At 44.6% G+C, this 23407-nt stretch overlaps 1 long non-coding RNA gene across 1 annotated transcript in view; it reads left to right on the forward strand.

Annotated features, from left to right (window-relative positions):
* The window catches only part of LOC138526156 (uncharacterized), a 134448-nt gene extending 114804 nt beyond the window's left edge, over positions 1–19644 (forward strand). The window contains exon 3 of the long non-coding RNA XR_011283511.1: positions 10801–19644. This is a non-coding gene — a long non-coding RNA (uncharacterized lncRNA). The remainder of the gene's footprint in view (positions 1–10800) is intronic.
* Positions 19645–23407: the final 3763 nt, after the last annotated feature.

Genomic DNA, 23407 nt, shown 5'->3' on the forward strand with positions numbered 1-23407 from the left:
ACTCCCCTTGCACACTGTTAGCTCAGTGCCACCCGCATGCAAAGCAACCGCCCTATTCCACCTGTGTGCAGTCCCCTACCCATATATATCATCAGTCCAGCAACTTCAGCCTCATGCATACTTCTAACCTAGCCTGCAGCTTCTTGTCTTCTTTGTCCGTGCACCGAAACCCCTCAAGCACCGAATACTGTTCTGTACACGACCCATCTAAAAAGATCTGTCGGTCTTGCTCCTGTGTGCCGTTGGTTATGTCTGACTTGCAATGTAAGGCCTTTCCTTCGCGTCCTTCTGTACTTCATTTGCCACCTACTTTCTCTGCGTGTTTCCTGGAATGTAAACGCACGAATGTTCCCTGACAAGTGTGAGATGTAGCCCCACCAGTCTCCCCATGACCTCCGAGGCCCAGATGCCTGCAGCCCAGTGCCACCCATATTTCAGGGAAGGAACTAACGTATTTATGGGAGAGTTCCTCGTGTGGTGACAGGTACTCGTACTGGTGCCTTTAATAAAGGTTTAACACCCAAGGGTGATGAGGAAGGGAGGACGCAGCTGTGGTGTTTCAAATCATGCAGCCTGGCCATCCAGGTAGCACCAATAATTCAGGCGGACTCTCTTAGTGTGTAGAGTGCACTGAGTGCATTGCACAGCTGCATTTATTATTTTACCCCGCCAGTGACCCTACTCACCATGCCGCCGCCGTCTATCACATGACAGGCCCAGGTGGGCCTCGATCCACGTTTTTGAATGGTGTATTGTGTTGGAAACTGAGCCAGAGTGTGTCAATGTTGCATCTCTCCCCAAATTGGATTAAAACACTTTTACTCTCAAATGCCATTATACCACAGGTGTATGCAAACTGGCACAGTTCAACTCACGACGTCAGGGGGATACAGCTTCACTGTTGGCATACTCTGTTCAGCACAAACCCTTGAACTCAGGTGGACGCCGTTGGTTGTTTCCGAAGGTAGTACCGTCATTGGCTCTCTGCCTGTGGGGGCTCAGTTGCCTTCAGACTCTTTTCCACCCTGCTCGGTTCTGACAGCGAGTTTACTTCAAGATCTCTGTCGGCTGTTGTTTCTTCTCCTCCTGACTGTTCTCTCTCTGCCACGGTATGCTCAATCCTTTCAGCCACAGCTTCTGCTGCCTCTTGCCACAGCCTTTGCGGCACCTTCCAAAAGTGCGATGAGTCTCTTCCCCTCTGGTCGCAGTCGCAGTCAACATGCCATGATCTTTCTCCACAATAGTCCATAATTGTGATTCATTTGTGAGAGCTAATTTCCTTGGGGGCTCTCAGTCTTTAAGTAGCGCCATGTCCCCCACTATGAGTGGGCTTGGGGTTGCCTGTCGTGCCCGTCTGCACGGCTTTCTTTCTCATTATGGGCTTGTCAGTGTCGTTCTACTCTTTGTGTCCATGGTCGGTGGGGCCTATCTAGGGTAGAGTGGGAGCCCCACTTGAATGGGGACTCCAAACATGAGCACCACCAGGCTCACCGATTTGGGCAAATGGGTGGTCTGGTGGTATGAGCGTAGGAATTGATGCACCACCTTTGAAGATCCATGCAACCTTGCTGATTGAGGCCATGAACTGTTCTGCATCTCCGTTGGCCAGTGGCCCGTATGGCGTTATTCGATGATGGTGGATGCTTAGATTGTCAAAATGTTCTGCAGTTCCTGACTCTTGAATGGCGGGTGGCCTGTTGTCACTCTTGATCCTATTGGGGAGTCCATGGACCGCAAATATTTTCTCAAGGACAGTGATTACGGATGGTGCATCAGTGGATCATACTGGCCCAACCTCGGGGTACCGGGTGAACTGGTCCATCTATACTAGGAGATATGTTTCATTTGCAATAGTGCAAAAGTCAATGCTAACCACTTCCCATTGTTGTTGGCTGTGGGGGGTGGGGTGGCAATTGGTTCAGGCGGGCTAAGGTGGCAGGACGCCTGACAGTCTACGCATGCTTGCACTAGCCCCTGTACCTTTCGTTGGATGTGTGGCATCGATATTTGTGATTTCAAGAATGCTTCGGTCTTAACTACCCCTTGCTAACCTTCATGGGCTCAGTGCAGCACCCTTTCTTCCATGTCCTATGGGATTACAATCTGGTGTCCTTTTAGTACTAATGCATCTGGGGAGACGGAAAGTTCATGACCGATGCCAAACATGCTCCACAGCATCTCTTGGGTCTGTGTTGTACGATGAGTGAGTGATGTCAAGTATGTCTTCCATTCACCAGTTAGGGTGGCGTCCTCAGTAAGCTGCAGCTAGGTGTCTTTGGTTGTTTCCTCTATTATGTATTTTAATTCATCGCTTTTGATTGGGCATACACAATGACATGGCAGAAATGTTCTTCTGTCTCAAGTGCTGCCTCGCATTTTCTAGGGGTTGCTGGTCTGGGGTGTGCGAGAAACCAGAGGGTGTCTCACCTGCTAGTCCCCGGGGATCTCGCTCTCAGGTGGCCAGAGCACAGCCATCGCCTTTGGATCTAGACCCTGGGGGTGGACCAGTGCGAGAGGATCACCTGGGTGAGGGGTCTTCAGGGAGGGGGGTGAGGCAGCCGATGGTGAGATGCGGTATTCCCCCCTATTTTGTTTATCCAACTAATCCTATTTTTTAGGATTCCCCGAGTCCCAAACCCCCCAACTCTTTTTACACAAACACTGGGCCAAGGAAGAAGGTGACTGAGTGTAAGAAAATTTACTTTCACACATCTTACTAGACATGTCCCTCTGATGGGGTCAGACAAAGTCAGGCACTTGACACCTGATACCAATTAGCTCTCCTCACACGAATAAAAGGCAGAAGCCAAAGACACACTCTGAGCAAGGTGGAACACGAGTGCGAGCAGAACGTCCAGTATGAAGGCTCACCTACTGCAGCAGAGCGATGGACCAAGGGGCAGGAGCAGCGGGCCGAGGGACCCAAGAGTTCCTTACCAGAGGTCGTTGCCTCCTGCAAGCCACGGAAAACACGTGGAGAAGGCCAGATCCCACAAGTAAAGACTGCATTCTGTTTCAAGGATGCCAGCGACCATTTTGGGTAAACAGCAGAGTTGGGGAGCCGAGGCAAAGCCTGTGGTACTAACATTTACTCGAGAATTGGATATCGCAAAACCAAGAAAGAGACGCACACAGTCGGTGCATTGGCAAGCAACCTGAGAGACCATGTGTGTTAAATATTGAAATAGCAACATTATATAACAAGTGAAGGCTGCATGCATGTGAATGAGACAAGAAGAAAGGCAGATCTATGAATGAACTTTGAAGTAAAAGATAGCTGCAAAATCAGCAATACTAAGTAACGGAGTGGTCCGGTGAAAGGAAGTAGCCCCCTCGAAAGTGTCTGTGAAAAGTACATTGTTTGAAGCGATAAAGCAAATGAACAGCAAAAGTGAAATTAAGATGTTTAGCACCTAGAGAAGGGGAGAGTGAAAGTTAAACTATAAACTTTGAGTCAAAGCGGTCCTTCGGTGGTCTGTAAAGAATGCCACACACATTTGAAAGTCTTCGACATCCAAAAGTGGTCTGAGACTGACAGAGGGAGACCGAAGTTTAATAAGCTTGGGGAAGGTAGCCCTCTTGCAAGTTTGTGTTGAACCTTGCCATGAGTGGTCTGAGCCCAGAAGAGGGGGACCTACATGAACTGCTAGATGAAAGTTCTGAACCCAAGAGAGGGGGACCTTTGTGAACTTTTTGGTTGAAACATTATTTTGGAAGTCAGGAAAAGAGACTTTAACATGGAAGCCCAGGTGGGCCTCGATCCACGTTTTTGAATGGTGTATTGTGTTGGAAACTGAGCCAGAGTGTGTCATCCTGCCTACAGGAACCACATTACTCCGTGAGGTATAACGTGGGGAGGAGAGCTGGTTCAACCACATTTATTCATTTGAACACAGATTTTTCCTTTTGCATTTCTTCTGTTTACACTTTTTGTACGGTCGAGACTACACCCATCTTAGTTATAGGGCAAAGTAGGGGTTGCTCCAAACCCAACAATTACAAGAAAGGTTTTACAAATTGTACCCGTTGTGTCAGTGCCATACTTGTGATACCATGCCTCCTCTACAGTTGTCAAGACAGGAAGTCAGTTGTATTGTTAGCCATGGCCCTGTATAGGACTTCCACATCAAATTGTTGCAAGTGCAACATCCACCGCTCGATATATACGGGTGGGTGCAGGGCTGATCTCTTTAAGATCGGCACTGTTAAACCATATTCGCATGAATACCGCCTGATTATGAACATTGGCCTAAGACATCTGCATGTGTATTAAAACCCATGATTAACTTGATTTAGATAGAATTGACTTTTCCGCCATCTTGAAAACATCTGACATTTTGATCTCAACTCCTGCTCTCTGTTCAGACATGATTAACCATGTTTTCGGCTGCCACTGAGCAGAATGACCTTTGAGCCTATGTCAACACTAGGACTGCCAAAAGCAGAAATGTTTGTCCTGTGCAAAGAGACCTTGTAGTCAAAATGAACTCCCATTCAGAGGGTTATCTGTGCCTACAGACTCATCCTCTTTCAAACAACGACACACAAAGCAAAGCAACTACAGCCGTATGTTTTGGAAGAAATCCTTTATGCATCTCTTGGAACAGGACTTATCCTAAAGCTCAAGAAACAAGGAAATATCTACACAGCTGAATACAAAAATGTTTGCCAGTATTGTATCTTTAAGGAACCTTGGAGCCACAGTGAACCTCAATTCAAGTGTTGTCTGCATCAATAGCTTCAGCCATATACAAACATCAGAGATGAATGGCAGACAAACTAAAACCATGTGCCTTTGTAATAAACTATTGAATTTGTTTCTTGAAACTGGGCTTAACTGGAGCTGGAGAACAAACATTGCCATTGACTCGCCAAGGATGAGACAACATGTCAAAAGTGTAAACTAATATTGTTATATTTGTCATGTGAACTGGGCACAAACCCAAATTTGGAACTTATTAGTTTGGAGAAGGGCTGGGCAATGACCAGGACTGAGTATAAATACTGCATGCCGTGTGATGACCAGTACTCTCACACATCACTGTGTCTGCTGGTAGACACTGCGAGGCGCTTGGAGCCAGATAGCTATCTGCTTTGATATTTGTATCTGTACAGAATATATTTATATTCATAACTTTGAATTCGTGACTGCCGGATTCAATTTTTGGTGGTACTAAGCCTTGATATTCCTTGATGATCTATCAGATGTCGCCCGAATAGGAACCCTCAAGATTGATGTCACCTCACGGACATGGCTACTGGACCAGGTTTGGAGCATGAGGAAGGGACCTCTTTTTGTATGAGACGCGACACCTCGACAGTACTGCACAATCTGATCCCTGAACGGTGAGCAATCGGTTCGAGAGGACATCTTGACGAGGGTCCCCATGACATCACCAGCCACGTCGATCCTTTGAAATCCGATCGGACCTCCTTAGTCTTTGAAATCAGGTGATTCGTGCCCCGATTCCTAAGAATCCTGATATTGGTTGCAGATTTGTTCTCGCGTGTACAAACAACGCCACGTAACCCCAGTAATCTGACATGCCTGGGAAATTGTCTGCCTGTTTCAGGGATTTATTCCGCAGAGACAGACAATCTTTGGGACTTGACCAATCGGCGCCATCTGTTAGCTCACCGGCTTGTTTAATGTACTGTAAGTACGACCGTAATAGTATTGTATTTAACGATATTTGGCACAGACAAACTAGACATGCTTACGAATTTCAGTGGCCAGTTCATGGTAGTTTTGAAATTGCCTGTATAGAGTACTTAGAGTCTATATTGTTGAAGAAAAAGGCTAGACCTGCAGCCTTTGATGTAATTAAGGAATGGAGAAAGGAAGCTATGCAGCAAGTTAAGAGTAAAGAAAACCATACACGTCGACATATTTCTAATACTGAAAAATATTATTGTATGATCAACAGAAACAGAATCTGTTAGAAGTATGGATAGGGCTTTTCAACTTGGAATACAGAAAATATATCCGTCTCAGGATTTTCATACCTCAGACGAGTTCATCGATAAGCTATTGCCACTGCACCACCTCCTATGTGACTCTCCCTGTTGTTTTACCTCTTCCCGCTGTTGCACCTCCTCCCGTTGTTGTTCCTTTTCCTCCCGTTGTTGCTCCTCCTCCAGCTGTTGCTCCTCTTCCTGTTGCTGGTTCCCCTTCTGCATCCTCGCCCTTACGGACAGTTGCCGTTCCCTTAATTCCGTCTTTACCACCAGCGGTAGTGTCTCCACTGCCTATTAAACAAGATTTGTCTGAACTTTCTTTTCCAAGTGGTTCTGCTCCACTTGAAGCGATTGAAGAGGCGAGTGCTGATTCAAGAATAGTGACTTGTGGTACAGTATCGAAAGCTAGAAAAAGAAAATTATATGCATGGGCTAAGAAATATATAGAAGAGGGTGAAGAATTTGCTGTTTTAGTTGCAATTGCTGTCCAAGAAAGTATTCCCGAACAGGCTATTTTGATAGAGAGGATGGGAACGCACTTAGCTGATATTTGGAGTGATTTGACAGACATGAATGTCCCGCAGGGGTTGAGGGATTTGAATGCCTTTGCCCATTCAAGGGACACTGCGGAGAAAGTACATGAGCATGTTGAGAAGGTTTTTGAGTTTAAAAGGGAGCTCGATCGGTCACAGAATGATGAATTAGATGGTAATAGATTGGAAGCCTCATATAGGCGATTTCTTCCTTCACTGAAACCAATAAGTGATGAAGCGCACATTTGCACAAGGGACGCTCTTAGATGGATTTCGGATGTTTCAATTTCTCCCATTGAAGTGCATGACACGTTTAGTCAGTTTGCTCCGGCAATGCAAAGGAAAGTGATACAGGTGATGGTAGAGTATCTACAAGATGAGTTTATGAAGAGAAAGGTTTGTTGTCCCACAGATTCGATACTGCTTTGACTACTTTGTCAATAGATTTAGCTTTGTTGCTTAATAAGCATTCAGAATTGCCTACATCACAATTGCCAATGAGGGAGGTTCCTCCGACATTTGTTCCCAAAGTAGTAATTCCAGCTGATACCGCAGAAGGCACACCAGCCACTACTATTGAAGCACACTATGTATCACAGTTTGTGCATGTCCCATTTTCTAGACAGGAAGTGAATACCATTAGACAAACAATTCCAGATATTAGGAAGAATCCAACAGGATTTTATAAAGAAATTGAATCTGTCTTGCATTCATCAGTTTTCACGCTGGGTGATATAGATTTGATGTTCCCTGTGATCCTACCTGCTGATTTATGGAAACAGATTAGAACTGTAGATGATCAGGCAGCGCTGGGTGACACATGGGTTAACTTGGTACGGATAGATGGAGAAAGGAATGCTGGTGAGAAACCGTCACAGGTGATATTGACACTGCCAGGCAGAATAGTAACTAAATGGAAGACTTTGGTTCCAGAGAGAAGAATAGTTTGGGACAAGCTTAGAGCTTGCATCCAGGGGAAATCTGAAGGCGCTACCGAATTTTTTAATCGGCTCGACCAAGTGTTTTCCGATTTCAGCGGTCAGGACTTAAGTACTGAGTCAGGAAAAGGCTGTTTGTAGACAAATTTGTGCGTGGATTGTTGCCTGATATCCAATCACAAATTATAGCTTCCGAAAGGACCTGACAAGCTAAAACGCAGTCTGAAGTATTGGATATGGCTCAGTGTTATGAGTATAGGGTTAATACTGAAAAAGAGAAGATAGAAAAGAAGAAGGGAGACTTGAAAACAAATGTTTTGTTGCAGCAAATAGTAAGAGGAACCAGAGGTGGGAATACACAGTTTAGAGGTCAATTTGCACCACAGAGTAATGCACAAATAGGCCCTGTACACATGAACCAGTGTGCTTATTGTAGACAAGAAGGTCATTGGCGACCCCAATGCCTGATCCTTCAGCAGCGATCAAATAACACATATGGTACCATGGGTAGATGATCCAGAGGCCGTCCTGGGAGAGGGGGTACTGGTAGAAGTCAGTTCGCTCAGAATCAACAGTTATTTTCACAGGATAGTCAGCAGCATAGTGTTAATAATGGGACATTTTTTGATAATCCTTTGACTGTTTCTTTTTCTCAGGATCTTGCATTTGATGATGTACTGTTCTGTTAGGCCAGCCCGAAGCAGTGTCTGGAACCAGTACCTATTTGCGTCGATCAGAAAGGTCCCTACGTTGAGATGAAGGTGGGGAATAGGAAGCATCTATTTTTGATAGATACGGGAGCACAGAAGTGTTCTGTTGATCATTCATGGGTTCCAGATATTCCACTGTCAGGCAGAACAACATTTCTGTAGGGTTCACTGGTACACCAGTGTTTAGTCCGATTTCTCAACCATTAACAATTTCACTGGGGCCATTCACAAATTCATGTCTATTTCTTTTGACGGCGAATTGTGGTGAAAATTTGTTGGGGTTGAATCTGATGAAAGAATTGAATGCTGTAATTTACTGTTCTCCGGACAGAGTGCATCTAACAATGTCACCTCAAAGAACTTCTGTTTCACAATTCTTGACTAGGCCTTTACAGACTGAATTGGATATGGATCCGGCATGTTTATGGGCGGTAAATGATAATGACGTTGGTATTTTGCAAATTGAGCCTATTAAAATTATGTGGAAAACAGGTGTTAAATTGCCACGTATTCCACAGTACAAGATTTCAGGGGACGGTGAACAAGCTTTGAAAAGTATAGTTTCTGATTTTGTACATCGAGGAGTGATTGAGGAAATTGCAGGAAGTTTGTGAAATAGTCAGATTCTACTGGTGTGTAAGAAAGGGGATAATGCAATTCCTTTCCGTTTTATTATTGATTTGCGCGCTATTAATAAAATTGTTGCTCCACAATTTCCGATTGTGCCTGATGTGACTACAATATTGACAATGAATCTGGCTCCAGCTACTCATTTTAATGTTGTGGATTGTGGATTTAAAGAATGCTTTCTTTAGTATTCCTTTACATGTTGACAGTAGATCTTTGTTCGCGTTCACCCTAGGGGGACGCTCGTTTACATTTACTCGTGTGCCACAAGGGTACACTGAGAGTCCAAGCATTTATAGTAGAGCTTTGAAGGAACAGCTTGGTACACTTGAGTTTCCTTCCACCTGTACATCGTTGCAGTATGTTGACGATATTCTTTTAGCTCCAGATTCAGAAGTTGCTTGCAAAGAAGCCACTGTGTTGCTGCTTATCCATCTAGCAGAACATGGGCATAAGGCTTCATTAAAAAAAGTTTCAATATTGTCGACAGGAGGTCAGGCTATCTCCTGTCAAAGGAGGGGAGAAGACTGAAACCTGAACAGATACAAAGCATCTCTAGCATGTCTTTCCGAAATACACAGAAAGAGGTCAGACCCTTGATAGGCATGGCTTCATACTATATACAGTGGATCCCTAGCTTTTCATTAATGATAAAACCAATGTTGGCATTGACAAAGAAGGGCATTTCTTTGGCTTTACCGCGGAACATGGATTGCCAAAAAGCTTTTGATCTGCTCAAGGCTCCGTTGTGTTCAGCACCAGTTTTGGCCACACCAAATTAAGACAAGGCCTTTATTTTGTATGTGCATGAATGTGATGGATGCACTTTGGCTGTGTTAATGCAGGAGCATGGTGGAAAGAATAGACAGTGTGGTTATTTTTCCTCCACACTTGACCCTGTTGCATGCGCTTTGCCGAGATATTTGAGAGCTGTTGCTACTGCCGCTGCATCTGTAATACAAAGTGAGGCTATGGTTCTGGGTCACTCCTTAACCGTGATGGTACCTCACTCTGTAGATGTTCTATTAAACAGAATGCAGATGCAACATCTCATATCAGCACAACTAACAAGGTATGAGCTGATTCTATTTGCACCGCATATCCAAATTAAGAGATGTTGCTAATTAAATCAAGCTGAACCATTGCCTCATCCGCAAGAAACTGCTTGCAGTGACAAGATGTCACATGACTGCCACTATACACAGAGCAATAAACGAAAGGCAGAATTGATTTAACTGATACACCTTTAAAGAAACCACGAGGGGAGCTGTTTTGTGATGGCTCCTGCTTCAAACTTCCGGATGGTACATCCACTGCTGCTTATGCAATTACCACTTTAAGCACCATAGTAGAAGCCAAAAGAATTCCACATAATTCTGCGCAGGCCGCAGAGATTATTGCATTGACCAGGGCTTGTGAACTTTCCGAAGGGCTTAGTGTTAATATTTATACGGACAGCCAGTATGCCTTTGGGGTATTTCACAACTTTGGTCGACTATGGCCAGAGAGAGGTTTATGACCTCGCATGGAACTAAGACACAACATGGTACCCTGTTAGTTTGGCTACTTTCGGCACTTGCACTTCTTAACCAGTTAGCAATAATGAAGTGCCCAGCACACCAGAAAGTAACTGATGATGTTGGGAAAGGAAACCGTTTTGCTGACAGAATAGCCAAACAGACTGCCACTGATTTGCATTCCAAAATGTATATAACAAAAGAGGTCACCAACACTTGTGGAATAGATGTAGGAATTAGTTGCATAAAGGATATTCAGGCTGATGCCACTCCAGACGAACTTAAACAGTGGGCTGAGGGTTCAGCAAGTTTAGACAATGAAGGACCGATAGCTCTATTGTCCATGCGGACGACTGCACAGTCTAGGACAGGGCTCTCTCACTATGAGATAATCATGAGGAGACCAGCCAATATTTGGAATGTACCCAAACCCAAGCGGCTAAAAGATGTAGAGCATTTGTTCCTTTCTGAGTACTGTGACCAGTTAACTCAAAACTTGCATTTGATTTATCAACAGGTGCGAGAAGCCCTTCCAGTAAAATACGAGGATCCAGGTCATCGACTCAACTGGGTGCTCATTAAATCATTTGAAAGAGCCTCCTGTCTCGCACCTCGCTGGAGAGGACCGTACCAAGTCCTATTGGCCACACAGACAGCTGTACCAGTGGAAGGGAAACAACACTGGATCCACACAACGCACGCCAAGGAGATACCTTTTCTTCTACCCCACGACAAAGGGAAAGAGAAGGAAATTGTTCACTTTGATTCTCATCATAAACCTGTTTTGCCTACAGAAATCCTTCCTGAGCCCGTGCGGCCTGGGGAGACTGCTGCTTTGCCTTCAAGTTCTTCTTTGGACCTTTCTTCATCATTGAGCTTAGGCTTCATCACTTCCTTCAGGAAGCAACGACATTCTGTTCACAAATCCCGCTGTACCTGGAGTCTTGAGCTACGATCTGCGTCCAAGACATCAGATTTAGACTTAGACTTAGCATCGGCTGTGCCCACAAGATATCAACGTTGAGCCAGTCCCTTGTAACTCCTTCACTGAAAAATAAATAAGAGGCAGGGACCGGCAAAGTTACCTTCAAGCAAGATGGGCCAGGTGGTCAGGAGCCACCAACGGATGAACTAAAAGAGCCTAACGGATAGGCTTCTAAAATGTCCCTTCCTAAATCCACTCATGCCGATTAAGCTATTGGTCTCATGGCTGATAAACAATCTGTTCATCGAAGATCATGGTCCTTGAGGACCCATTGGGGGTCATTCCGAGGTTGGAGGTAAGGGATTACCGGCGCCTGTAAGGGCACCGATGGCGGTAATCCCTTACCTCCGTATTCCGAGTTCCCTTTGCGGGTCCCTCTTTACCTCCTGCTTTTAGCAGGAGTAAATTACGGGACCCGCAAAGTGACCTTGGAGTAAATTACGGCACCATAATTACCTCCTTCCCCATTCCCATTGAGCCCTATGTGGGCAGAAATGGGGATGGGGAAGGGCTATGGTGAATGGGGAATTACCGGTCCATCCAACCTTGGAATGGACCGGAAACTACTCCATTCACCATGCCGGTATTCTATGGAGTAAATAGCTCCATGGTTGCCAACCATGGAGCTATTTACTCCATGGTGTAGTCCTAACTCGGAATGAGGGCCATTGTTTTTTAATCATAGTACTGGTCTGTTTCATAGTTATATTTACGCTTGGGTTCTAGTACATAGAACAGGTACATCCATTTGATAATCTGTTACCCACTGAAATAATCTCCACTGTGTCTCTACCTTTCGTGCATCTGCACACTCTTCCTCCTTGAGACTCCCAACATAGACAGGGTTATCAAAATAACACTCTCTTAATCATCATGAATGCGACCCATGCAATACTGAATAGAACAAACTGCTGGGTGTGTTCACACTTGCCACAACAGGGGAAAAGGGACGGGGCTGGTATATTAATCCTCTTCCTCTAACTACTGCATGTTATGTCTCACTCAGGGCATTATTCTTTGGTCGTTGGAATTATAGTATTTCTGGGAACTTCGATGGGACTAATTTAAATGAATTTGAAAAATGAGTCCTAACACCTCTGGGATGTTCTCTCTTTGCAAATAGAAGCAAATTCAATGTTGCTTCTATTAGGCCTTCTGATAGACTCTCTAGACCTTTTCAGTCATTGATTTCCATCAAGATGGTTCCCATAGGCAACCGGGATGCCATGCCTCCTTCCTATACTATTAATATAGCCCCAACTCTGTTTCTTTCTGTATACAAAGGGAAGGTTCTCAGCCAATGGGTACATTCGAGGGTTGTACTAACATTGCGAATCGAACCATTGAGGACAGACCTTTGTATGTAGGAGACCCCGTTTACTTTGTTTGTGGCAATGAGGCCTATTCTTGGTTACCTAGAGATTGGCAGGGTACTTGTTATTTGGTTATCTTGCCAGGGGTATACGTGGCTACCACCACTGAAGTCTCTAGAGCACATCTAAGGTTGGATGAGAATGGTGATACACCTTGGTGATGTAGCAAAATCCTTTGTGCCATTTTGGGGACAGAATATGAACTCTGAAGATATTAGAAGACTAGCAAGAGTACTGGAAAAGACCATCAATAGGACCACTGCTATTCTGTACAACATGACGCTGGAGCAAAAGGCAATTAGATTAGTGGCCATTCAAAATAGAATGGTGTTAGACATTATTCTAGCTGAGCCTGGTGGGGTATGTAAAATGGTGGGATCCGCATGCTGTGTTTTTGTACCCAACTCCTCCCCTACTATATTCAAGGCAATTCAAAATCTACATACCTTGAGTACTGAAGTGCATGTCCCAGAGGGAAATTGGAATCTTAGTACTTGGTTTTGGGACTTTTTACGATCATGGGGTTGGAAGATCTTTGCAGTCTTAATGGTGATTCTTGGTATTCTTCTGTTCTGTTGTTGTTGTGTACAATGTCTCCCTGTCATATGTTCCATGATAGGAGGATGTTGTGCACAAGCAGTAGGTACACTAGGACCTAGGCTACAAGTGCCTGAGAAAACAACCATTGCCTTAGTAATGCAGGATACTACCATCAAAAAGATGATGGCAATTGATGTTTTTAAGGAATGTGATTCAGGGTGTACAGTTATTTATCCATGGATCTTGAATAATAGGAATGTTTGAGTAAATGCTCTTGGCTTAAGGCAAAAGAAGTGTTTGTTAAACCGTATTCACATGAATACCAACTGATTATGAACATTGGCCTAAGACATTCGCATGTGTATTAAAACCCATGATTAACTCGATTTAGATAGAATTGAATTTGGCACCATCTTGAAAACATCTGCCATTTTGATCTCAACTCCTGCTGTCTGTTCAGAAATGATTGACCATGTTTTCAGCTGCCACTGAGCAGAATGACCTTTGAGCCTATGTCAACACTAGGACTGCCAAAAGCAGAAATGTTTTTCCTGTGCAAAGAGACCTTGTAGTCAAAATTAACTCCCATTCAAAGTGTTATCTGTGCCTATAGACTCATCCTCTTTCAAACAACAGCACACAAAGCAAAGCAACTACAGGCGTGTGTTTTGGAAGAAATCCTTTATGCATCTCTTGGAACAGGATTTATCCTAAAGCTGAAGAAACAAGGAAAGATCTACACAGCTGAATAAAACAAAGTTTGCCAGTATTGTATCTTTAAGGAACCTTGGAGCCACAGTGAACCTCAATTCAAGTGTTGTCTGCAGCAATAGCTTCAGCCATATACAAACATCAGAACTGAATGGCAGACAAACTAAAACCATGTGAACTTGAGATGGAGAACCAATATCGCCATTGAATCTCCAAGGATAGGACAACATGTCAAAAGCATAAACTAATATTGTTATATTTGTCATGTGAACTGGGCAGAAACCCAAATGTGGAACCTATTAGTTTGGAGAAGGGGTGGGCAATGACCAAGACTGTGTATAAATACTGCATGCCTTGTGATGACCAGTATTCTTACCCCTCACTGTGTCTGCTGGTACACACTGCGAGGCACTTGGGAGCCAGATAGCTATCTACTTTGATATTTGTATCTGTACAGAATTGTTATATTCATAACTTTGACTTTGTGACGGATTCAATTTCTGGTGGTACCAAGCCTCGATATTCCTTGCTGATCTATCAGGCACCAGTGGTTTGTGATCGGTGAACACTCTGACAGGGTTCCCCGCAATGTACACATGAAAGTGCCAGCACCCCCACAAGATGGCTAAGGCTTCCTTTTCAATGTCTTCCTTTTCGATGTGTACATAGTTCTTCTCTGTTGGTCTTAGCGCTCTGATTGCAAATGCTATGGGGTAGATTGTCCCTTCCCTGTCTTTCTGTGTTAGGACCTCCCCCAGCTCTACCAGACTGGGTCTATGAGCAGCTCTGTCTCCCTGGTGGAATCAAAGCAAGGAAAGCCATGGTGGCGTCTCGATGAGTTGAAAGGCAGCTTCTTGTGGCTGTCCCACTCCCAGGTGGTTTTTGCCTTCGTGAGATCCCTTAGTGGTGTTGCTGTGGTGGCTAGGTCTGGGATGAACATCCAACAGTAGGTAGCCAACCCTAGGAAGCTGCCAAGTTCCTTAATGCTGCAAGGCTCTTTGGTGTTTTTAATGTCTGCTTCTTTTCTGGAGTCTGGGGTCACCCCTTCTCATTGAACATGTTTCCAAAAAAGCTGATCTCCTTCTTCCCAAACTCGCACTTCTTTGCATGTAGAGTTAGTCCAGACTCTTCTAGCCATTGGAGTGCTGCAGCTAACCGAGATTCAAGTTCACTCTCTGTTTTCCTGTAGACCAGGATATCATTGCTGATGTTGGTGATGCTGGGTAGATCTTGCAATACTTTTTCCGATCTCATGTTAAAACACCTTTGCTGCCGAGGAGAACCCTAAATTGAGACGTTGATATCTCCACAGTCCAAGGTGAGATGAAAATGTCATACTATACCTGGATTCTTTGGCGAGCTTGATCTGGTGGTATCCAGATTTTAAGTCTAGTTTGCTGAAGGTTGTTGTCCCGGTAAGATCCACGATGAGTTAATCTATGGAGGGGGTAATATGTCGCTCCCTCCTGACGCAACTTTGGGCAGATGCAGACTGCCTGTGGTTGTTTGGACTTTGCAGACACAACCATTTGTGACAGCCACAGTGTCAGGCCTGTCGTTGTCTCTATTATGTGGAGGTCCACCAACCTCTTGAGTTCTGCCTCCACCACTGCCCTCATGTGGAACGGGACTCTCCTATGTTGAACTTCCCAGGCCTCCACGTTGTGGTCAATGTGCAGTTTTATGGTATGTTTTGTGGCCCCCATTGCCCTGAAACAGTCTTGCTTGTTTGTCGAGGAGGTGCTCTATTCTTTTGGTGTCGATCATGAATGCAAACTGGATCAGTTTCAGTCATTGTCCGTTTTGCAGCTGAGTAGTGCTTTGATGCCCGCATCTACCATGTAGATGCAAAAACTGCATTTTTCTTTGTCATATGCCAGTTCTATTTTGAAAGAGCCTCTTACTGGTAGCAGCTTCTTGCACCCCCCGTACAGATGGACAGACTTGCGTTGTAGCTGTGGGCGAAGGGAGAGTCTTTCATATGATGTTGCAGGAATCATGTTGACGGTGGTGCCAGTGTTAATCATCATTTTCGTTAGTGTTCCTTCGGCCAGGATCATGCATGTTGGTTGAGTGTGCTTGTGTCAGGATTTGATGGCTGATATCTTTGGCTTCTTGTATTGTGGTGTTTGAGGGATGAGTTGCCTCTCGACTGCTCCTCTTCATCACTATCACTGCTGTCTGCTTCTACCGCTCATGCTCTCCCTTTGTCTTTAGGAGTGTGAAGCTTTGATGAGTATCTACTGGTGCAACTGTTGTCAAACTTGCTCTCTCTGCGAGGTTCACTGGTTCTGTTACCTGGTGGTCCTGTAGCTTTGTTGTCGGGTTGGTTAAGGGTGGCTGAGTATTGGCAGACTGATGCATAGTGATTGACTTTTCCGCATTTGTTGCAGACAGTGATTAGTGCCGGCCATGGTTAATCCTTATGCCAGGGCCCACCCCACACCACTTGAAGGCCGCCGACCTTCTTGGTCTTGGGGTAAATGTATGCATCCCTTCTTGTGGGATACATGTACCAGCCCAGCAGAATCCCTTACCTCCCCAAACTACATCTCAGCAGTCCCCAGCAGAATGGCTGAGCTGGCTCTGTTGAGCACTCTTCCCTAGCATCAGAACTGCGTTTTTGCAGCTACTAAAATGATGGCTGCACTGTTTCACCAGACACATATGGGGCAAGAGCAAACACAGAACACCTTGAGAATTGCTGCCAGTAATGTCTTCATTGGCACTAGAGAAGAGGTGCCCAAGGCAGCGCTGCCATGCTGCCCGCTCAGTGTTTGGAAAAAAGTAAGCGTTCTGCATTTAAAAATGACTGCGCACTGATGCCCTTTCCATCCTTTCAACTGTACACAATTTGGTTCCAGTAAGACCCAGCAATGTTCCTCCACATTCAGGTTGTGCTCCAGCAAAACGGGGCATTCCTTATTGAATGACAGGCTGTGTCAGGCAAGACCAGTGAAATAGCAAAGAACTGCACTACAAGTCGTACGTAAAAAGCTTGACTTTTTGCAACAAAATATCACAGACAAGCCCTTCACAAGAAGCCCTCTCGCTCTGTGATTATGTCAGTTTCATTGGACCCTTGCCTTGGAGAGACTCCTGTGTGGTAGAAATGACTAGGGCTATGGAAATGCTCGAAACACAAATGCGAGAGAAAGCTGCATTTTGTAAAGTGACATTCAAGGAAAATTAACCATGTGTAAAATTGTGCTTTTTACAAACAAGACAATATCAGTTTGAAAGAGAAAATGTTGAATTAAGACCGTTTCCTTGCATAGAAATGTGATGGGGTTTGTTTTAAAACATATATAGGATATTTAATTCAAACAGACTTGCTTTCTGGTTCAGGTAAAAAAAGAAATAAAATACATATTTTCTGTGAGGCCAGCAAGAAACAGGTTTGACAGGCCCTGGGTTCAAAGGACCCTGCCTTTCCTGGGACAGGAATCTCCCCTACTAACTCGAAAGGGCCAAGGTGGGGGATTTCACAATCTCATCAGACTGCTTCATCAGACTGCTTGGCATTCTGCAGCCAGAAGACAAAGGATTTCCAGGACACATAGGTGTGATGTCCTGGTGACACCTCCTCTCTACTCAAACTGAAGAACTTCAAAGTAATTGTCATGACAACCTCTGTGCCAGTGGGCCAGAGAAAGACATTTGGCTTGGAGGGTTGGAAGACTGCCCCTCTTTAGGGGTAAAGCCGGACGACTTGGTTCTAAAGACATTTCTTCTTAAAATTGTTATTTCTGTAACCTGAAAACTTATGAATGTAAATTTTGCGCTTTTAAAACAAGACGATGTAGGCCTTTCTGACAGGTTGTGGACGCAAATGCTGGAAAAATTACATTTCTGGGAAAAGTGCAAAGGACCCGGTTATGAAAGTTGGATGTAAATATGACACACATTAATCTGTTTCAGTGCACCTATTTATAGATTTTTAGGGGAGACGGTTCCCGCTGAAATTGGGGAAAATTATTAGAAGGTCTAAATGACACCGTACAAACGTGGGAGTTGGAATGCCATGCTCTTTGTGAAATATGTCATTTGCCTATGTGATTTGCAAAAGCGCCACAACTGTAAAAATTTGCAATTTATGTCATAACAGATTTTTGGCAAAATTAACTGTGGGAGTGATGTATGCATTGTAATAACACACCATCAAACTGATGTCATGTCCCTGAAGTCCAACCTGGCTGACAGGAAGGCAGTTGTTAGAGGAATGTCCAGCCAAAGCCTGCCCCCATAGTATAATCCTGTGATGTCATCCTCCAGCTTCAACATTCTGAAATCCAGACAGTTCATACTCACCCTGCAGATTTCAGATTCCACTGCCAAGAAAGGGATAGCTGATGCAGACCCTCCTATCCAGGCTGAAGAACCCTTCAGAATTAAAACCCCACTAATTCAGGGAGAAAGGGGAAAGGTGGCTGAATCCTCATTGGGATTATCCAGCGCCACCTGCTTGCCGTGCTACCTGCTTGACCAGCTGATTCAGCTCACTGTCCAGTGACAAGACCAGGCCCAGCTGTTCCCTTCTAGGAGAGCCCGCCACGGTGTACAGTGGCCAGACCTTACCTCGCTGTCCAGAAACCCGGTCCACTGCCCATGCAACCCCATTCAAGTGATTGTTGTGAGTATTTCCCTTCCCCAGCAACCAAAAACTGTATCCTTGCTTTTTTTACCTTGTATTATGTCCAATCCCATAGAAATCCTATAAAACTGCCCTAGCAAAATCCTTAAAATTGTCAGAATCATTTGTGTACCCTGTCCTTAGGAAATTCTGAGTTCATTTCCCTGTGTAAGCACCATTCTTTCCAATTCATTTCAGTCCCTGTGTAAGTCCTTAGTACTATTTTATTTAATTTTATTAATTCCCATGTAGAGCTGAATGCAGCATGGATAGGTTGCCATTGCAAGTAACTTCCTCACATACCGTGCCTTTCTTTAACAATCTAATCACTAAAATATAGTTTCAGTAAAAGAAACACATTACTAACAAAACCGATTTTCCCTGTCAACTGCTTTTTCTTTCAAAAACTGAATTTCGTTTCCCGTTGAGAATCTTATACTGTCATTCATTTAGGGTTCCCCTTTCACTTTCATATTAAGCCCGTGATGTGCATTTGTCTCTCAGCATAAAAACTGCATTCCAATTGTGTCTATTTCACCCGTTTTGAAAGTTGTATTGACATTTAAATCCATGAAAATTAGCGAATGTTATTTCTCCACATGTGATTTGCGGCATTGTGTGTTCCTTCCAAAGTAGATTTTCTGAATCGTATGCCCATTGCTAGTACATTGCCTTATAGTTTACAAGTGTTCTGACTTCTCTGATCTAGCCTTACTCATTTCTACCTTATTCATTCAACTGCACATGTAAAACAAATATTTACTAATTCCGAGTGCTATTTTGAGCAATTGCAAAGGTTTTGTGGGGAAGGTTGGATTTTAATTCTGTTTGCTGCCTAGTAAACCCGACTCGTTACTACTCCTTTCTATCCACCCAAAATTCAGTTAATCTGGGTTTGAGGGAGCGTTGCAGAGGGATATCTTACCTTGGTGCTATCTACCCGCAAAGTAAAATTGCTCCCATTCATTTGTGCCTTGTGTATGATATTTTAGAAGGTCAAACTAAGTGTATTCTATCATTGTACAGACTAATTCTCACCCCACTGATGATTGCTGCCCAGTATTAAATTTGTGTGATTTCATTTGGATTTTCAAAATAAATAAATATTGTATTACCACCCACCCGCCTGGTTCATGGTCCATTGTGGCCTGGAGTATTTGTAAATGGGGGTGTGAGACGGGTTGGGTGCCATCTCAATGTGAATTCTTAGAAAATAAAGTAAAAGTGTTTTAATTGTGCGCTGCAGCCTAGGCCAGTATAAAGAGTCTGGGTCTGGTGTGTAACGTCCCATTAGAATCCTTAACATTCTGCAGGGTGTTGACTGTTTCTGTGGAGTTTTCGGGATTCTCAAATTCTAGTGGCAGACAACTGATCATCGTCTCCATTGCTGCTACCTGTGCATCTGTGCATACTCGTTGGCGTCCCATTGAAAGTACACGTTCTATTGGGAAGTTGGCTTCTGACAGGATGACCCTCGCAGCTTTTCTGACAAGAGCCAATGGTTAACTTCTTGGCGGACTTCAAACTCCTCATCCGGAAAATCGAATCCTATTGCCATTTCTCTAAGGGGACTGTGAAAGTCATCAATCTTTTCATTGGGTGTGCTTGACTCACTTGAAATCTCTCAAAGTTGGGGTTCAGTTGTTGCTTGAATTTGTTAGTTAGAACTGTTTTGGCTGCATCATAATCGTCCTCCATGCCTCTGTTGTTTAGGGTATTGCATAGCCTTAGTGCCAGGGTCCCTAGGTTGAACATCAGGAGTTTTTGCCTGTCTTCGGGGTCTGTGACCTTCCGCGATTTTGTATGTAGCTGAAACTGTTGTTACCACAACTCCCACCTGAGCGCGGATCCTGGTCCATATGGGTCAAAAAGGGTTCATGAATGTCCCTTAGGTTGAGTCTAGCCACATGTTGTTCTCAGGAAGCAATCCTTGGGTGATTGTCCTCGCTGGTAATGCTGTGGGGTCTTCTGCCATGTTGGCTTCATGTGTGGAGTGTTTTCCATTGGGGTTAGGGCTGCGTTTTGCCAGATGTGGGTTACATGAGCGATTTGGCGATGTATTGTGCGGGCGTGATGGTGAAGGTGACACTGCGCTTGCACTTTGACACTGGTGTCACTATTCGATTAGGCAGGAATGTGCAGTTCCACAGGATGCCTGGTGCTATAATGCTGGCCAATTTGTTATAGCTTGCTTTCTTTAATGGGCAGTAGGCACTTTGTGGCACCCTACAGTGTCTTTACAGTCACAGTGCGTTGTTCTGTGCTGTTAAGTATTCTCTACTTTTCTTTTTGTACTGCCTTATGTATGGCAGGCACTGCTTTGGGCTGTGTGCTGTCTGGAAGCAGGTCTCAGTGGGGTGGGGCATATGATGGTGCACCTACTCAAAGTCACTGACATCTCTGGTGTGCTGTTCCCCTGCTGTTCCGACTTCCTCACGCAACGTTGGTTCCTCTTCAGGGTGATGGCAGTCTGGTATGCTCCCTGCCATAGTCATTAGAGGCGGGCAGGCATGCTCTCCTTTATGCGCCTGCCTCTGCTGGTGTAGGTTGAGGCACTGGGTATTCCGCGCTTAATAGCTCTAGTTGGTGGAAACTTGAAAACACCTGCAAAATCCAGAGTTAGCGACATGATGAAAGCCTAAGCTGCACCTGTACTACAACGTCCATGTATTTCTTCGACTTCTCTGCCTGGTTATCCCTTATTGTTTTTACCTTTCCCCAGATCCCTGCATGGTTACAATTCCTGATGTTCACCACATGTGCTGCTTTTACCTCAGTTGAGTAACTTCATCTGCGTGACTGTAAGGAGCCACCATGGGTGTGGGTGAGCCCTTTCCCCATATTAATTGAGTACTCTTGCCTCTGGGCCCATCTCCCTAATTACTGTAGTGGTGTGCCGGATCTAAACATTGACATGAGTTAGGGAAAGCAGGTCCAGTTGTTTGTGGTACACTGAGTGATTGACAGACAAATCGAAGCCCTGTAGGGCAACAGTTTATTTTTTTATACAAAAGCAAATAGGTGATTTTGTTTAGCCCACATTATGCAGTTCTGAATGAGTACAAATAAGTCAAACCGGCTCCGTGGTTTACTGTCCTTCCCACTCTTCCCCTAAAAAATCAGACACTGGGGTTTATTTTGAGCAGCACTTATTATTTAGCTGTTTGCAAGGCAGCACCTTCCCTGGCATTTGTGGTCATCTGAATTGCGGTCAGCCTCCGACTCTTTTGCAACCATGGGCATTTGCCTTATAAGGGTCCCATGGGTGACAGCTTCCAGTTTACCAAGACGTTAGGGTGTGTTAACAACACGAGACTAGGGTTGGGTATCCTGGGGGACTCATTATATACCTCTTCTGAGGACTGCATCAAACAGTGGATGGCAGTGTCCAGCTCCCCCGGGTCACCACAGTGCCATCCTCAAGTCTAAAGAATGGGGCTTTGTCACAATGGGCTGTCTAAATGTTAGAGGGAATACTTGTATGGGTGTTGTTTGAGACCCCTACGCTAACCCTAATTCTCCATAAAAATTGAGAGTTTGCTCCAGTTACTTAGGGGCTGATTCGTGGAATTATTTGCGCCGAAATACGGAGATTTGTGCATCATTCTGCCCGCAAATCCCCATTTGTTAAACAGGGATTTGCGGGCAGAATGGCACACAGATCCCCGTTTATTGGCGCAAATAATTCCATGAATCAGCCCCTTAATGTCATATGAAAGCGCAACTGATCTGAAGGTGAAAGGAGAATCTTGCTAACAAGCCTGTTAAGATCTTCTTAGACCCTCTGGTGGTAAAGCTGTATATGGTACTTTGGGGAACTCCTAGCTTCCACATTGAGTCCAAACCCAGTGTACACTTCCTCTGACTTGGGAGGGAGAAGCAGCAGAGAACCAAGAAACCACAGAGTGGAGTGAGACAGAGGTCTGCAGCTGTAAGTCAAAATCAGGATTGAACCCATGAGAGCATCATCTCCCTCTCAAGCATGGAAGAATTTCCCCCCTCTGGTGCAGAAATGAGCCCCAATGAAGATCAGATCTTGGGAATGGACCATGTGGAATTATTGCAAATGTATCAGAAACTTCCAGTCCTGAAGGGCCTGGCAGGCCTGGAGAAGATGGGCTTGTATGGTCCACCTTAGGTCTGCTTTGAATAAACAGGGAACATTTGAATCCCCTGCTGAAAGAGATGAGCCACCAGGGGAGCCACCAACTTTGTAAAGACCTTTGGAGCCATTTTCAACCCAAAAGAAAGTACCTGGAATTTGTAATGACTGTCCCCATAGTGAATCTGCATATTTCCTCTGTGAGGGTTAAATGGCCACATGGTAGTAGGCATCCTGAATGTCTAAAGACACCAACCAATCCCCATCACTATCAGGGGATGGTTTTCTGAAGAGTTTCCATCTTGAATGACTCCCCCTTCCCAAATATATATAGAGCCTTTAGATCTAGAATCGATCTGAGTTTCTCGAACATTTTGTGATCCAAAACACTCAAGAGTATAGCACCAACCTTGTTGATCCTGGGGAAATCTTGCAATTGCCCTCTTTCCATGCAGCTCTCAGATGATGCTGGAAATGGCTTTCCTCTTGGTCCTCTACCTTGGAATAGGTTTTATGGTCATGATCGACTGATCTGAAGAGGCTAGAATCTTTATCCAGTATCCCTATTGGGACATCTAGGGAGTCAAGGCATCTGAAGACCACCAGTCCCATACTGGAAAAAAGTGCCTGAGCCTTCCACCCACCAGTCTGCTGTAGTTGTCATAGTTGTCAGGAGTTTTGGGTTTAAACCGAAGATTTGCTATTCCAGATCTTGACTGAAACACCTGTGCCTTCCTGGAAGGGCCTGATTTTGCAACCTGAAGTATGTGCCTGGAACTT

The sequence above is a fragment of the Ambystoma mexicanum genome, chromosome 7p (assembly GCF_040938575.1).
Source record: "Ambystoma mexicanum isolate Mex_15411 chromosome 7p, UKY_AmexF1_1, whole genome shotgun sequence".
NCBI classification, from domain to species: Eukaryota; Metazoa; Chordata; class Amphibia; order Caudata; family Ambystomatidae; genus Ambystoma; species Ambystoma mexicanum.